The sequence below is a fragment of the Marmota monax genome, unplaced genomic scaffold, assembly GCF_021218885.2.
Source record: "Marmota monax isolate L192 unplaced genomic scaffold, Marmota_monax_Labrador192_F-V1.1 WCK01_AAM20220418_F8-fsc00029, whole genome shotgun sequence".
Lineage (NCBI taxonomy): Eukaryota > Metazoa > Chordata > Mammalia > Rodentia > Sciuridae > Marmota > Marmota monax.
Window position 1 is genome coordinate 6,303,158 of NW_026693024.1, and position 17,455 is coordinate 6,320,612.

General features: G+C 39.5%; 1 protein-coding gene across 22 annotated transcripts in view; it reads left to right on the top strand.

Moving 5' to 3' along the window:
• The window catches only part of Fars2 (phenylalanyl-tRNA synthetase 2, mitochondrial), a 512,601-nt gene that overhangs the window by 41,430 nt on the left and 453,716 nt on the right, over positions 1–17,455 (top strand). For 19 of the 22 annotated variants that reach the window (XM_058582377.1, XM_058582368.1, XM_058582373.1 and 16 more), the window contains one exon: positions 824–909. The exons of 2 other annotated variants lie outside the window; for them this stretch is intronic. The gene's annotated coding sequence lies outside the window, so the exon portion shown is untranslated. Of the gene's footprint in view, positions 1–823; positions 910–1,044; positions 1,064–17,455 lie in introns of those variants that run through there. One more of the 22 variants, XM_058582376.1, reaches the window with a different exon arrangement.

Consider the following 17,455-nt stretch of genomic DNA (forward strand, 5'->3'; position numbering starts at 1 on the left):
GAGATGTATTCAGTGGTTAAGTGCCTCTGGGTTCAATCTCCATTATCTGAATAAATGAATAAATAATGCATTTTTGTGTTTTTATTTTGGTAAAATATACATGACATAAAAATTCTTACCGTTTGTAAGTATATAGTAAATGTATCCCATTGTGGTGCAACTGTCACCACGAGAATGGGTTTTTTTCTTTTTTAAAAAATATTTATTTATTTATGTATCTTTAGTTTTAGGTGGATACATTAGTTTGTTTTTATGTGGTGCTGGGGATCGAACCCAGTACCTCATGCATGCTGGGCGAGCACTCTACCACTGAGCCACCACCCCAGCCCGTAGAATGGGGTTTTTCAAACCAAAACTCTGTACCCATTAAACCCTGACTCTTGTTTGTTTCTCCCTACCTTCAAACCCTGGCAACCACCATTCTGCTTTCTATCTTTATGAATTTAACAACTCTTAAGTGCTTTTGTGAGTGGAATCATACAGTATTTGTCTTTCTGTGACTGGTTTATTTCACTTGACATAGTGTGCTCTAAGTTCATCCATTGTTGCAGCCTGTGTTGAAGTTTTCTTCAACTGAAAAATATTCCACTGCATGTAGAGACTACATTTTGTGTATTCGTGTCTCTGTGGACTCTTGGGTTGCTTCCACCTTTTGGCTACTGTGGATAATGCTTCAGTGAACAAGGGTGTGCCGTTACCTATTGTAGTCCTTGTTTTCAGTCTTTATATATATATATATATATATATATATATATATCCAGATGTGGAACTGCTGGATCATATGGTAATTTTATATTTAATTTTTTTAAATTTTATTTTTTAGGGACCTGGGTACTGTTTTCTACAGCTGCTTCATCATTTTGCTTTCTCACCAGCGGTGCACAGAGTTCCAGTTTCTCTACGCAAGAGGTGGGTAGTGTTCACCTTTTAATGTTACAGAGGCAGGAGGGAGGCACAGAGGGAAAGGAAGTGAGCTGCACAGAGGTTAATGGAGGTCACATGTCCAGTTTGCAGTTTGAACTCATCAGCTCAACTCCTGAAACTTAATTCCTGTGACATACAGGTAAGATGAAGCCCAAAGAGGGTAAGGGACTTGGTTAAGGGCCTTCTGTCTGATAGTGTCCAAGCCTGGATTCAAAGCCTGCTTTCAGAGTTCATGTTGGGAAGCATTTTTAAAATTAACCAAAAAGTCATTTTTTTTAATGAAAGTCCTTTTAAAAAGTATTAATCTTTAAATGTCTCTATATAGCCTTTCTCTGCTTTTCCAAATTCATGCTTTAAAATCTTATTATATATAATATCATCTTAAAAAAATGTCTGCAACATGTTTGATTTTCTTTTTATCTTTCTTGGGTGATGTTTTCTTGGCTTAAAATATTAGAATAAGTATTGATTCCAGTGGAGTTTTAAAATACAGCTCTGCTCTATCCATCCCTGTCAGAAGTTTGCTTTTAAATAAAACCAAGGGGAAAGTACCTAAAACTGGATTTAAGTTGGGGAAGTCTGGTGGTAGCAGTGGTAAACATTGAGGACTTGTTTTTATGTAGATAAAGTGAATTTTCCAGCTTTTATTAATAAAGGAGCAACACTCTGAAACTTACGCATTGCTCTACTTAATGTTTTAATAGATTGTTTGTTCTCCCTGAAAGCAGCATAGAGGGCTATTCTGAAAGGAGCGCCATCCCTAGGGGATGTTGGCTCAGCGAGGCCAGTGCCAGTTCATGTCACAGCCTGTCTCTAATGCCTCTCACATTGCTGTCAAGGAGGTGCTTCCGAAAATAGAGATGGAAGGCCTCCTGGACCCTGCCTCATCATTGAGCTGGGGAGCCTGGGTGTGCTTGGTTCTCAACATCTCTCCCAGGGTTGAGGGAAGACAAAGACCTCTTGTCCTAGCATGCCAAGGGCCTATAGTCATGCTAAGACAAATTCTCTGATCTGGAAGATACCTTCAAAATAATCTTTAATTCTGTGGTTCCCAACTATGATGACACATTACAGTCTATCTGGGAAGGGACTTTTAAAAATGATAATGCCAACTGACTCATTGGCATTATGTAGCTCATTGGTAGAACATTTGTCCAGCATGCATAAGGCCCTGGGTTCAATCCCCAGCCCTGGAGGGGGGAAGGAAAAAAAAATGCCAGAGTTCCATCTCAGGTATGATTGATCTGATGTATGTGCCACTGCTGAAGTTTTTGAAGATTCTGAGATGATTCTGGTATATAGCTTGATGTAGGACCATTTTGCTTTAATACCTTATTTTAGGTTGTAAGAGTTTTACCGTGACAAACATGCGAAAATATTGTGTTCTGAGTAGCCTTGGTAGCTGATATTGTTAGAATGAGTTCCTCACATTAGAAGGGAACTTCTTCTCCACCTTCTCCACCACTTTTTCCTCCTCCTCCCCCTCCTCTTTTTTTATTTGTAGTGGAAAGTTATTTTCCTGTCTTCCTGGAGTGTGTCTTTGTATTTAAACACTTTAGTGCTTGCTGCTGTGGAAGATAGACCTAGTTACTTTCATTCAGGTATATAGAAGAAGGACAATAATTCGTTCTCCTAGATTTCCATGGAAGCTCTAGATCACTTTCTGGATTTTGACAGTAGTTTCATTTTGTAATCTGAAGACTTTGATGACATTTGTGGTGATAGTTCTGATAGTTCCTGAAGGCTGCTCACATAAACCTTACCTCCTCTGGTGAAAATAGGTATAGTGCTTTCTACTTTCCTGTAATGTGAACAATTGGCCATATCATAATTTAGAAAATCTTGGTGCATGTTTGAGTGAACCACATAGTCAGTCTTATCACAGGAGAAAGTCAAGATATTCCTAGAAAGAGGGGCCTCAACTCAGATTGAGTGGAGTGCTTGACATATGTTGCAGAACTGAACTAAAAGATACATCATTTTAGAGGCCCAAAGATGTATTTAGGACAGCAGAGACACATTCAGGGGAGAATGTGGGCCATTTGACAATGAGATGCTTTTGGGGTTCTCACACTCTTTGTTTTAAAGGAAACTTGATGAGGGGTGGGCATGAGAAGGTATGTGAGGATGATATCAGTCTGGTTATCTGAAGGCCATTTATGGTTGTCTGGTCAGTGTTAGAATCTTTAAAGAATGGTGTAGTTCCCATTATCTGATCAGTAGATAATGTTGGATCGTACCCTAGGTCATATGTTTCTTAAAATATCATCTCCCTCTTTACTTTGTTACATAGGCTAAGTGCAAAGGTATTTTTTATAAGTGAGTAAATGGATAGTAACTCTAAGATTTACAGATTTCCCAGGAATTTGGGAGTGACAGGCCTGGGAGAAATATTGGCTTTTGGGGTGAAGGCATTTGATCATAAGGCTTTTAAGTGAAAGTTAGTTTCCTTGTCTTTTGTGTCCTTTCTACATATCTCATTTCTTTTACCTACCTGAATCTGAGGGTTCTTCAGTGTGGAGGAATGCTTTGTCTAAACAAACTGTTAGGGCCCTGGGAATGTGATGTATCTGGCATTATGCTGCTTTCCCTAAGGTCCCTGGTATGTTGGACTGTGCTTTAAGGTTATTTGCTTGATAGTATATCAGAGTTTGGAGATGAGATTTAGAGCTTGGTAGAAACAATTATTCTCCTCGCTTTGATTTTGTTTTAATAATGAGTGATTTGCTGTGACATTTTTAAAAAAGTCATTATTTTGTTCTCAGTTTGTATATGAGAGCCCTGTCAGTAGTTGGAGGAGGGAAGATGTACATATGTATGTTCTGTATGTGTTAGAGACCTCCCTGAGTTGTAGAAAATGACTGGGTTACTTTAGTATCTGAGGACTAGGACTCTACCCACTCTAAAATCATTTTTGATATAGCTAGGGCAGAGAGAGAGAGAGAGAGAGAGAGAGAGAGAGAGAGAGTGAGAGTGAGAGAGAGTCATAGTCATCCCTTACCATGTGTTTGGAAGTTGGTTCCTGGACCACTGCAAATACCAAATCCACAGATGGTGAAGTTCCTTATGTAAAGTGATGTAGTAGTTGTTTATAACCTACGCACATCCTGTTGCATCCTTTAAATCAGTTCTATGTGACTTATAATAATTAGCTCAATGTAAATGCTGGGTAAATAGCTGTTACACTGTATTGTTTAGGGAATAATGACAAGATAAATAAGTCTTTACATGTTTAGTGCAGATGTAACTTTTTTCCCTAAGTACTTTTGACTCATAGTTTGTTGAATCCATGGATGGAACACCCACAGATATGGAGGGGGATTGGACTTTATGTGTGTGTGCTTATGTATGCATGTACAAGTACATGTATTATAAGCAACTCTAAGTGTTATATATATTTTTAGGCACATTTGGCTGCTGATTCAGAGTGACATGATCGAAATTCTGTCTCTGATTTATAAGGAAGTCTTAGAAGGGACATTTGCTGCTGATCCTCCTTACTCTTTTCAAAGAGAAGCACACTGGCTTGGGCATGACATTCCCATTTAGATGATTTCTAATAGTTGTGGGCACTGGGAAGATAACTCTCCTCTTATCCTTGTGCAGATTTCTTCTCTTAGTTAATTACTGAGGTGACAGGTGTGTGTGCAGGTGGGGGGTTGGGTAGGGGGCACTGTTGAATGAGAGAGACAGATTGCTTAGATAACAGGCAGGGGCATCTGGTCATTTTGAAGTCTCAGAAAATGAAGACTCTGCTCCCTGGGGAAAACTTCAAGGGGTTCTTGGATCAGTTGGCATGAGTTTTCTAATCTTTGCTCATTTATTTCCCCTACCTCCTTCTCTGTATTTATTCCCAGGTTCTTGACCTCCAGGGGGTGGTTAGTTATGTATGTCACTGAGAAAAGCTTGAAGATTATAGAAATGAGGCCCTTTTTTCTGATTTCTTAATTTAGGTTTTAATATTTTAGGAATTTGAAAGGAAAATGGTAGCAAGGTAGCAGCAAGTTCTCTCTAAAAACCCAGCCCATTGTTTTTTTGAAGATGTTCTACTAGTCCTTGGTCCCCACCCCATCCTGCCTCCTGAGTCTTTCAAAGTCAGAATCACTCATTTATGTGTGAATGCACTGGATTTGAACCCAGGGCCTTGCAAATGTATGTATGTATGTATGTTTGTGTGTGTGTGTGTGTATGTATTTATCTGTGTGTATGTATGTATGTGTGCGTGTGTGTGTGTGTGGACACACACGCACACACACACACATATTTTTTTTTTTGATAATGAGAATTTAACCCAGGGGTACTTTGCCACTGAACTACATTCTCAGTTCCTTTTATTTTATATTTTGAGATATGGTCTTACTAAGTTACTAAGGCTGGACTAGAATTTGGGATCCTCCTGCCTCAGCCTCCTGAGTTGCTGGGATTGGGGTTATCATTGTATACCACCATGCCTGTCTCAAAGCCAGCATCATTTCTTTATTTTATTTTATTTTTTTTTTGGTACCAGGGATTGAACCCAGGGTTGCTTAACCACTGAGCCCCATCTCCAGCCCTTTTTATTTTTTGAGACAGGCACTTTTTAAGTTGCTGAGGCTGGCTTTGAAGTTGGTATCCTCCTGCCTCAGCTTCCTGACTGCTGGGATTACAGATGTACCACTGCCCATAAAAAACAGCGTCATTTCTAAGGGAAAAAATTCAGAATAGTTTGTATCATCTTCATGTAGGAATTATAGTGTCACATGTTATGCAGGTTGAGTGTCCTTTATTTGAAATGTTTGGGACCTGTGATGTTTTAGGTTTCTGATTTTTTCCCCCCCAGATTTTAGAATATTTACCTATGCATAATGAGAGATCTTGGGGATGGGACCCAAGTCTAAACATGAGATTAATTTATGTTTTGTGTACACATAAGCTGAAGGTAATTTTATACAACAATTTTAGTGCACTTTTAGTCTGCCACCTGTTACATGAGGTCAGGTGTGGAACTTTCCACCTGGGCAGTCATATTGACACTTGAAAATTTTTAGACTTTGAAAAGTTTTGGGTTTTCAGATTTAGGGATGCTCAACCTATGCTAGGGTAAGGCGGAAGGGGCAACAAATAGGAAATAATTTTGATCTTTTAAAACAAAAAAGTTATTCCAGTTTCTTCAAATTGGGGTTAAATTGGTGAACCCCACAAAAATAAAAGTTGGTGTCAGATGATCTCAGTGAACATTTCCTTCGTGTTAAGCATTCAACTGAGAAAACAAAGCTCAATACGGCACATCCCCACTTTGGAGAGTTTACCAAGGAGCTCCTTATACTGCCTGCCGTTTATTTTCCTAGCTATGCATTTTTCCATGGTTATCAGTCATGCCCCATCTACCCTTCTTGTCATTTACAGACTCCAGTTGACAGTCCTATCACATTTGGCACACTTCCTCTTTGGAACTCTCTGCTTGGCTCCTCCAAGTGTGGTCTGGGAGCCGCAGGCCCCACCCCAGACCTCTGTTGTTCAACAGGAACCCCAGGTTACTGTGTCCGCAGAGTGTTAAGGTGGAGACTTTTGTGCTGTGGCTGGACAGGGATGAGACTCTGCATTTCTAATCAGCCTCCAGATATTGTTGATGCTGGTCTGGGGACTGCTTAGAGGATCACAAGCCTCTGCTCTAGAGAGCCTGTGTCACCTTCATGATAATACCAAAGCTGTTTGGTTATCTTGTGATGTGGGCGGGCATAGGCCTTCCAAGTTCCTCTGGTCTAAATACTCATGTATGGAGTTGGAGTCAAAAAAAAAAAAAAAAAAATAGCCAGTGTGCTTTGTGTGAGCACAGTTTTCAGAGCTTCACCAACACACTTACTCCTGAGCCATTCTCGGGAGGAAGACATTGTTAGTATCTCTAGTACAAATGTGGAGCTGAGGCACAGAGATTAAACCGTTTGTCCTAAGTCACATGAACAGTGAGTGAAGGAACAGGGCCCTGAGCCCAGCAGTATGGCCCTGGTATCCAGGCTTTGAAATGCTTGCTGTGTGTATCCTCAGTTTGGTGGGCAAGTGGAGCCTCATCACAGTTCAGAAACAAGAATGCCTTGGTTCGGACAGTGGAGTGCTTCCTGAGTGCAAGCTGAGTTTATGTCTGTGGTAAGGATGAGGGGAGCTTCGTGACAGAGTGGACAGTGCTATTCATGTTCGAGAGATGGGGTGGTGGAGGAAGAGGACACCCGAGATGCCAGCTACTAAGGAAGAGAGGACACAGAATAGCAAACTTTTACTCAGCATTAATAAGGGTTTACATTTATTTCATTTAAACCCTGTAATGATACTTTGGCATAGGTACAAATTTTGCAGAGGAGGAAACAGAGGTTTAGCGAGTTTAGGTAATTTTCCTATGGCTGCAGAGCAGAGTAACATAACTTGAATTTTAAGTCAGTTCTCTGTGACTTCAAAACATGCATCTGAACCTTTTTGCTTTGCTTCTTCTCTGGTCTCACACACAGAGATGTTAAAATACAGATATTCTCACCCTCATCCCTGTGCACCTCTGTACCCCAGTGTCCCTGACTAAGGTCTTGTCATGGACGCTGGGTACAGAGGTGCACAGGGATGAGGGTGAGAATGCATGAGCAGTGCCCAAGGCTGGACTGGAGCTCTTAAGGTCTCCCTGGGTGGGGCTGGTCCCTGGGGGTGGGCACAGGGCTGAATCTCTATGTGGGGATTAGCAGCCCCATGGTGAAGTCTGTATCCATCTGATGGGTAATGTTTATTAGGATTGAAGACATGTCCTTACCTGCCAGGTGTTCTACCCTGTGTCAGCCTAGGAGAGGCCAGTACGGCACTGCCGTGACTCTTGTTTTACACATTCGCATCATGTGACAACGCCTCTGCTTCACTGGAAGGAAATTGCAGTTTCTGCTTTCCTAACTGTAGACATTCCTCATTGCTCTCAATGTGAAAATCTGGACCCGTTTCTTTAACCAAATGATTGTGTAGCCCTGTGTGACCCCACATAAATTTTTTAAATGGATAGTTAAGCTGACAGCACGTGAGGTGCACCTGGGGAAATCTCTGCCTTGGGATGCTCATAACAAAGGAATTGACTGGGGTGAGCAGATGGACACTGCTCATTTTTTGGCAATCATTGACAGGCACGCAACACCTCCAGGTGGCGTTCCCTGAAACTGCTCTGTGTGTTACAGCCCCCCATGCCCTGTGTTTTGGTGGAATGCTGATGGTCATTTTCGCTCTCTAGGTAAGGTGGTTCCTGGGCTCTTTATTCTTGATATCAGAGGTACACATTAATCATAGAAGATTATTTTTTAATTAAAAAAGCATCAAAACAGTATTACAAGAAGCTTAGAAATAGGAACTTACATTCACTATCTAAAAACAATCGTTATCCGTTTTAAAAATTTCTTCCAATGATTTTTCATAGTTGTATCAATTGTTTTGTATATTTTCCCTATCGCTGCATAATCTCCATAGTTACCATCTTAATGATTGCATAATATTCTGTTGTGATGCTACACCATTAATTATTTAACTCATTATTGACTAGTATGTTGCTTCCAACATTTTTAAATTGTTAATACTATTGTGAGTTATATCTTTATATATATAGTATTTCTATATTTTGAGTTCTAAAATGTTTCCTGTGTTAGAGTCCCAGGCGTGGCATTAATGGGTCAAGGGTATAAACATTTTTATGGCTTCTAAAACGTATTGCCAGATTCTTTCCAGAAGAGTGGAGCCAGTTTACAAGAGCATCACAAAGGCATTTGTTTCCCAGATGGCCAGCCAGGGTTAGTGCTGAAGCCGATCACAGCAGAAGAGGAGGAATTGTGTGTGTTTAGAACTAAACCTCTGTGGCACCATGCATTGGGCTTACTAATGACAGTATACTAGGTGTCAAATATCAATATCATAGTTACCCAATTCTGTTTAGTTGAGTGGTGTGCTAGACATGGGATAAAACAAGTTCTATGTTTCCTGTTTCCCTGGGATTTGTACTTTTGAAAGTCAACAACTATGAAATGACGTAGACATTGTGACTAGGTTCTTAGTGCCTCCTTACTTTGGTGGGGGGTACCTAATGATTTAGAAGTAGAGGCGGAAGTCAGAGGAGTTTGGTAGGACCAGCAGGGGAGGGCATTGGAAGTACCTCACCACTGTTCAGGAGAGTACCTCACCTAACCTTAAATGGTAAGGATAGTGTTTTGATTGCTGAATGGAATGCTTATGTCTACAAGGATTTTGAGGTCATACCTATGTTCAATGGAAAAAGTAGTATGATTAATTAGTTTGTTTTGACTTTTATCATTGAAGTTTTTTCCTATTTGTTATTCTTCCAATTGGATTATAAACATTAAGTGCCTTAAAGTAGGGCTTATATCTTCTAAAATTACTAATTTTTTATGCATTAACTATAAAATGTCTAGTGCATTATTTTGTTTATGATGTGGTCATTTTATGTCTCGCCATGAATGAATGGGGAAATTATCATTTCATCCTCAAGGTCCTGAACATTCTGTCAAAGCTCTATGGTTAGTAACAGGATCCTGCAGTTCTTGTGCTCACATGCAAAACATCAAGCAGACTTCATGGGGTAAAGGAAAAAGAAATTTCAGCAGGGGAATTTAGAGAAGGTCATGTGAAAAGACCTCTGACTCATGTATGCAACCTCCCAAGCCATTTGACAAGACTGCCTTGTTTTGCAGATGAGGAAGTTGAGTCCATAAAGATGAAGTATCTTCCTTAAGGTCACATAGATGGCAGGTGACTGAAAAGGATCTCTTGATCTCTAGTTTGGCATCCTTTTCACCATGGGTGAAAAAGCGTTTTTGGGAGAACTTGTGATGGTAGTTGAGCTTACACCACACCTACCATGCCCTCTACAGATGTATATTTTTAGAATTTACTTTGCTGTGTGACCACAGCAAATGAGTTCAGAGATTGTGGTTTTAGTGTCCTAATCAGATAGGGCCCAGAGTGGTACAGGCCTGGAGGTTTGTATTGAGTGCCAAGAGACTGTGTGGAGTCAAAATTTAATTCCATAAAAAATTACAGCTTTGGATTATTTCTGGGTTTGAATGCCAACGTATTCTTTTGTTTTTAAAGGGAGAATGTTTCATTGTTAGATATGGTACATGATTTGAGTGTGTATTTGCCACAGTTGTGATCCTAATAAAACTCTCATTATAATCCATATGCCCAGAGTGGAGATTTAAGGTTGTCAAGGGAGCACTAACTTTGAGCTTCTTGATTTCTCTTGTGTGACTGAAATCTAAACTTCAATATTGCATCTACTGTGTGGTGGTTTTTCTTCCTTTCAACCCCTTACCCCCATTATGATGTGCACGTTTGGTTTTTGTTGAAATTCTAAAGCTAAACACATTAATGATGAGGGAAGTTTTCATGGTGAATGTCAAGTGAAACAATTGAGGAGACAAAGCAACAAAGAGAATTAACAGTCTACTGGTTCTTTTAACAGCCCATGTGATGTCTGCCCTGGGATTTGAATGATTTGTAGATGACTGGAACCTGCTCATTTCATTGTGGTTTGAGGCTCCTCGAAATTGATGTTAACCTCATAAGCTGTCAGTAGTTAGAGCTACTGGGTAATCAGGTTTGGAATTTATGGATATTTACATTTCAGGGGGCTTTTACTATGTTTCTGCAACTTAGGGTTAGAGTCCTTTGTCCTTGGTTTGACTGACTACCTTTTTTTTTTTTTTTTTAATACATGGTGCTAGTGTGTGTAAGCCCGTGAAACACACCCAGGGTGACCTGTTATGTAAGCACTGTCTTTATGGGAAAGCACATAGATGATATAGTTCATCCTACTTGTAGTATAGCAAACGTGATGATTTTTCTATGCTTGCCTAAAAATCTAGTTCTGCACTATCTTGTGTAGTAACAGGTAATGTGGTTATTCAGTAAAAAGGTAAGCAGCTTTACTGCCATGCTGCTGATATGTACTCTTCTTTAGCATGCTGGGTACATACCTTTTGACTTTGCTTGGTCTTGAAGGAAATATCATTTTCTTTCATGTTAAGAGAAAGATAAACTTGATTTAAAACATTTAGAAAATGTGGAAAAATTGAAAGAAAACTTACCTAAGTTCTATTTGAATATAAACCACTTATAACCTATTTTCTTTCATTTTTTGCCTATGTATCATTTAAACATTTACATTTTTAAAACACATATATGTTTGTCTTTGTTATATATAATGTTTTTTTATAGAAGCTTCAATGTTTATTGAGGGACATTTATTAAAATATTTAGTTAGTTAGGCATGGAGGTGCATGCCTGTTATCCCAGTGACTTGGGAGACTGAGACAAGAGGATTGCAAATTCAAAGCGAGGCTCAGCAACTTAGCAAGGCCCTAAGCAACTTAATGAAGCCCTGTCTCACACTAAAAATAAAAAGGGGCTGGGGATGGATATATAGCTCAGTGGTAAAGCAATCCCCAGTAAACACCCCTACCCCCTGCCCCCCAGCTCCAAAAAAAAAAAAAATATATATATATATATATATATTATATATATAATATAATATATTATATATATAATATAATATATATATATTTTATTTGGACTAGTGGCTTAGTTCTTTCACCTCAGTGGGCTATCAGTGGGCTGTGGTGCCTTCTGTCATTCACCTAGACTGATGGGGGCAGTCAGTCTCCTCAGTCCACAATGGCCAGACTCCCTGTTGCATTTGAGAGCCATTGATCTGAATATATAGCTTTCTGATGATAAATGATCCTCTAGTGAGCCTGTCCTGCATAAAGCTCTGTGTGTATTTAAGATTAGTTCTTTTGGGTATTTTCTTTTATATATATATATATATATATATATATATATATATGTATATATATATGTGTGTGTGTATGTGTGTATATATATACATATATATATATATATATATATATATATATATTTTTTTTTTTTTTTTAAGTTGTAGATGGACACAATACCTTCATTTTATTTTATTTTTCATGTGGTGCAGGGGAACGAACCCTGTGCCCCACACATGCGAAGCAAGTGCTCTACCACTGGCCACAACCCTCTTTTGGGTATTTTCAATATAGTTATCAGCAAATAAAAGGATAAACATTTTGATACTTTACTTATTGGTGTAAGCATGTGTACAGACACATACACACAGACTTACCTTGTACAAGTTGATACAAGTAACATCCATGAACATAACCATATACAACATGTAATGTTGGGTAGTACTGCCGTTTAACTTTGTTATCTTGAGAGTAAACAGTGGCATTAAGTTTTAAAATTTCTTAGTAGTGAGCTTGTGCATTTCAGCACACATTTATCAACTACCTAATTTCCTGACTTATGACTTATCTCATCTTGGCCTTAGAATTGCTGTATGTGTGAAGGTGTGGCACCTGTCAGAATCTCTGTGGGGAGTGTGTGGTTAGGATGCAAAGCTACCCTGCAGGCTTGATCCTGACTTGATGTGACAGGTACCTGCACTACCCCCATTCCCATTGAAAGGGAATTCTGAATTTTGTTTTGTGCCTCTATTTTATCTATTCAAGAATAGGAGTTTTAAAATAGTTTTCTTGTGACAGTCAAGATAATAGAAAACATACGGATAAACTTGACATAAAAAATGTGAAAATTAGTCTCATGTGGTGGCTCAGGCTTGTAATCTTAGGCCTGTAATTGGGAGACTGAGGCAGGAAGATCACAAATTTGAGGCCAGGCTTGGCAAACTAGAAAGGCTTTGTCTTTAAAAAAAAAAATTGTAGGGATGTAGCTTCATGGGGGAGTGCAGTGGCAATTTTCTAAGTGCCCATGAGGGTTTGGACAAAGAAGCTCAACATTAAAACAGTGAGGTCCACAGACGGGTTTGCTTTTTATTTTTAAACCACTGCTATATCTTGAAGAAATGTTAAGTCTCAATAAACATGTTGAATGTGTGAATGAAAGTAATGTCCTTGGTAGAGCAAGTTGAGTAACCACTCTTTTGTGGAATCTGACAGTATCCAAATGCATATGGCCTCTTCTCCTGCAATACAATCATTAAAAAGTTCCCCTTTGTCTGTACTTACAAGGTTGTTAAAGTATGTGAACAGTGATGCTCATTTCATCACTGTTTGTCATAGTAGGATTCTGGTAACAGCCAAAGCACGTCATGAAGACATTAGGCAAATAAGTCATGGCATGTTCAAATGCCTCACTAAGTTGCTGCAGCTAGCCTCCAACTTGTGATCCTTCAGCTTCAGCCTCTACATAGCTGGGATTATAGGCTTGTGCTACCACACCCAGCCAGAGAATGGATTTTTTTAAAAAAATTTTGTTTTAGTTGTTGATGGACCTTTATTGTATTTTATTTACATGTGATACTGAGAATTAAACCCAGTGCCTCACACATGCTAGGCAAGCCCTCTACCACTGAGCTACAACCCAAGCCACTCAGAGAATGGATTTTAAGGCAAGTTGTTATTAAGTGCAAATCCATGTGTGGTTCATAACTCTGTGTGTGTCAAGAATCAAACCGGAGGGGCTGTGGCTATGGCTCCATGGCAGAGCTTGTGCCTAGCACGTGTGAGGCGCACTAGGTTTGATCCTTAGCACCACATTTAAAAAAAAAAAAAAAGTCATGCTGTACATCCACATCTACAAAAAAGTTAAAACATCTCCAGCTTGATTTTTATTTTAATTGATAGATTTAATAAATGTTGCCAGGGATTCCCTTTACCTTGTCCAAAAGTATCACTTGATGGGTGAGGTTGTCGCTCCGTTGTAGAGTGCTTTTGAGGCACTGAGTTCAATCCTTAGCACCACATAGAAAATAAATAAACAGAGGTTAAAAAAGAATTAATGGAAACAGTTTTATTTTGTCTTAACCCTACTGGGCTTATCTGAGTGTAAGATTACAGGACTTGTTCTTTCCTTTTTTTCCCCCTTTGTGTTAAAACATATACACACCTAAAGAAGCCTAAATATTATTACTTGGCAAGAAATTACTACAAAACTTTCTATCATTTGTGATATTAACCCTTTTTTTTGGGGGGGGGTAGTTTACCAGGGATTGAACTGAAGTGCCAATTGAGTTTAGGGGGGCACTCAACCACTGAGCCACATCCCTAACCCTATTTTGTATTTTATTAGAGATAGGGTCTCACTGAGTTGCTTAGCGTCTTGATAATTTGCTGATCCCTGTCCCCCCTCTGCCCCAGCTGCCGGGATTACAGGCATGCACCACCGTGCCCGGCCTTTAGATTTATAAACTCAGTTTTTGACCTTGGTGTTTGAATTTTGAGTTGAGAAGGCTTTGAGGGGTAGGGATGTAGCGCAGGGCTAGAGTGCTTGCCAGCATGTTAGAGGCCCTGGGCTCAGTCTCTAGTACTGTAAAACACAACAATAACAAACTGAAAAAGGCTTTGCCCTTCTTTTTAACCATGGGAATAAGTGGTAGGTAAGAACATTATAGTTTGTAAGCGGTGGGAACAAGGAACTCATGTCTGGATCTAGCTGTCAAAAAATGAGAGACAAAAACCATCCACAGATTGCTTTGTTCTATAACTGTAATGTATTTGTGATTCAGATTGATATATCCATTGTAGTCCCATGTGACTTTACCCATTATGGATTTATTTTGGGGCTATAAGTTAGTTTTTATAGCTTTCCATGCATCATAGAATCTTCTAAATGTTCATGGATTTTATATAATACAAACATTCATCCACAAACTAAATTTATGTACATAAAGCTCCTTGACTTCTAATGAACTTTTTAGATGTGTACATTGTCTGAAATTGTAGATAATTTTGAACAAGCACATAACTTGGGACCATCTTCTGGAAGCAGTTCAGATTATGAATCAGGCTACAATCTTTCTGAATGCTCCTTTAATTCAAAAGGATGGCAATCTCATTCAGAGCATTCATTTATCCCCAGAAATTAAAATATAAGAATTTCAGTAAGAATTCCTTCTGGGCTTTGCTTACTATTAATCTCTAATAAGTCTCCTAATTTACGTTTGTGTAGCATTTTTGTGTGTGTGTGTGTGTTTAAGAAGGCTTTTTCCATATATTCTCATTAAGTTTTATGACAACCCTGAGAAGTAGATAGGGAATTGTCTTTATTATCTGAGGGCTTATAGTTTGATATTTGAAGACAATATTGCCAACCTAGAAAAGACGTTAACAGTGTGTAGAATATTAGAGTAAGCTAGCAGGAAAAACAAGGGAATATCAAAGCTTCAAAGATTAACTTGGCCATGTAGCCACTGGGAGTTTGCTCATCCAGCTCAGTTTTGAAAAATAGGGTTATTCTCAGGATGTGCTAGAAAATCTAGGGCACTTCATTCTTGCCCTCTGTTCTGTGCTGTTTTTCCCTAAAGAATGACTTCTCAGATTTTGAAGACCATGGTTCTAAATATAAATTTCAAACGCTCAATTGCAAGTTCAGCTTGGGCTCAATGACAAATTTAAGTGCCTACTATGTGCCAGAAATACTGAAGTAAGTTCTGGACATCTGGTGTTGAAACAAAGACACAGTTCCTTTTCTGAGGAGCTTTCATCTGGGATTAAATCTGGGATTTGTGAGCACCAAGGTGGACATATCCCTGCTCTCAGGCAGCCTTGCGTCCTGGAGTACCATCAGCCAGTAGGTAGTCCTATCAATTTGTGTTCAGTGCTTTAACAGGTAAAGTCCAAGTTGCCAGGAAAGCAGATTGATGCGGCCCCTAACAGATTTGAGGATTCTGGGATGGGTGAGTGTGTGTGAGTGTGTTTGAAAGGTGGTAGGAGTGCAAAGCCACGTGATGAAAAAAGTACAAAGAACCATTCCTCTTGAAATAAACTTCAGTGTTTATCCAGATAATGGTTTATTTAAGTGTCATCTGGGTGTGAGGTTAGAAATTCACCTGCCCCTCATCATCTGGCTAGGATATGCCACAGTTCTTCACAAAGGTCTGCTTGTCCACTGCCAGCCACACACATCCAGAAAGGCTGTTCTCATCTAGATCTGGTTTTCTGGACACTTGCTAAATTACCACTGTTTTTTTACTCCCCTCTTTAACTCATCCATGAACGCTTCCTGGATAAAGGCTGGTTGGTGCAGGGCAACACTTTATCATTTCACCTGATTCCCAGCTGGATTTACAAGTTGTGTATCACAGCATTTATGACACAGATCTGCATGTATTGCCATTTAGTATGTGTTTTCCTTGTTGGTAACTTGATTTAATTTCTCCAGCTGGCACTCTCTGCTAGGGAGCTTTTTTTTAGAACTCTACTGTAGGTGGAGTTGAATTGTTGTGGGAGGTAGATGTGCATTTGCCTCGATGGTGGAGAAGCATTCCAGAGGGAGGGGACAGCCTCGGCAAAGTGTGGCATTCAAGAAAGCATGTGTACTTATTGAAAACAGGAACAATTATTCTGTTGGGTTAGATAATATGGTGAAGGAGTGTAATTGGTGAGTCCAGAGAGATAAATAGTAGTTGGTTCAATGAGTCCCAGACTTTGCTGCATATTAGGATCAGCTGGAATAAAAAAGTAAAGAATTGAAAATACTAATGCTTGTGTCCCACCCCAAGACATTTTGACTTAATTGGAGTGGGATATGATTCAAGGCATAGGGAACTGTATGCTCCCCAGGCTTCAGTGTGTCGAAAAGCTTGGAAACCTCTGAGCCTGTTGTAAAGGACCTTATAAATTATACAAACACATTTGGATTTTATCTATAGAGAGATTTATGGCATTGAGGAACCACTGAATGGTTTTAGCTAGCCTCTTCATAAAGTAGAAAGATCATTCTGATTGCGTTGGGGAAAGCACATTGGGGAGGCTAAGGTTGTAACCAGTCAAGGGTGCCTGGAGATAAAGGTGGCTAATGAAGAGAGTGGCAAGAGAGGTGGGAAGAGGTAGCTGCACCCCTGAGATGTTGAAGAGAAGGATTCAATAAGGATGAGTGGATGGGCACCAAGGAGAGGAGGACTGAGTTGAGCCTGAGGGCTGGGGGCAGGCAGGATCCCTTCCTTGTTTTGGTAGGGGTGGCCCACCAGGCCTGCTGAACCCTGAGGACCAGCTGAGCTAGGTGCTTCTTGCAATATAGCTGAGGAAATCCATCAACTCTTTGCTAAGCACTTACTTTACCTTCTATGATAAACTGTGTAAGGTCTAGTTTTCTCCTTAGGGCAGAGCTAATATCTTGTCCCTTCTCAGTTTGATTGGGTATTTTTTTCCTCAAATGCTCAGTCATCTTGTGTGTCTCATTTGCACAACTGATCTATGACCCTGTTTTAGGGAGATTCTCCTCATACTTGTGATCCTGGAAGGTGTGGTGAACAGGGGGTTACCACTGGCTCAGTGGCACCTAGAGAGCTTCAGTTCTCTTTTCCAAAATAATGAGAAATTATTGAGGAGATATAGATTTTATTATTCTTGCATATAATTAATGTGAAATTTCATATCACTTTTATTTGAGAAGTTTTTGGAGAAATAGGGAATTTTACATAGCAATCTGGAGTCCTTTGAGAAAGAAATACAACCTATATGACAAAAGTTCAGTT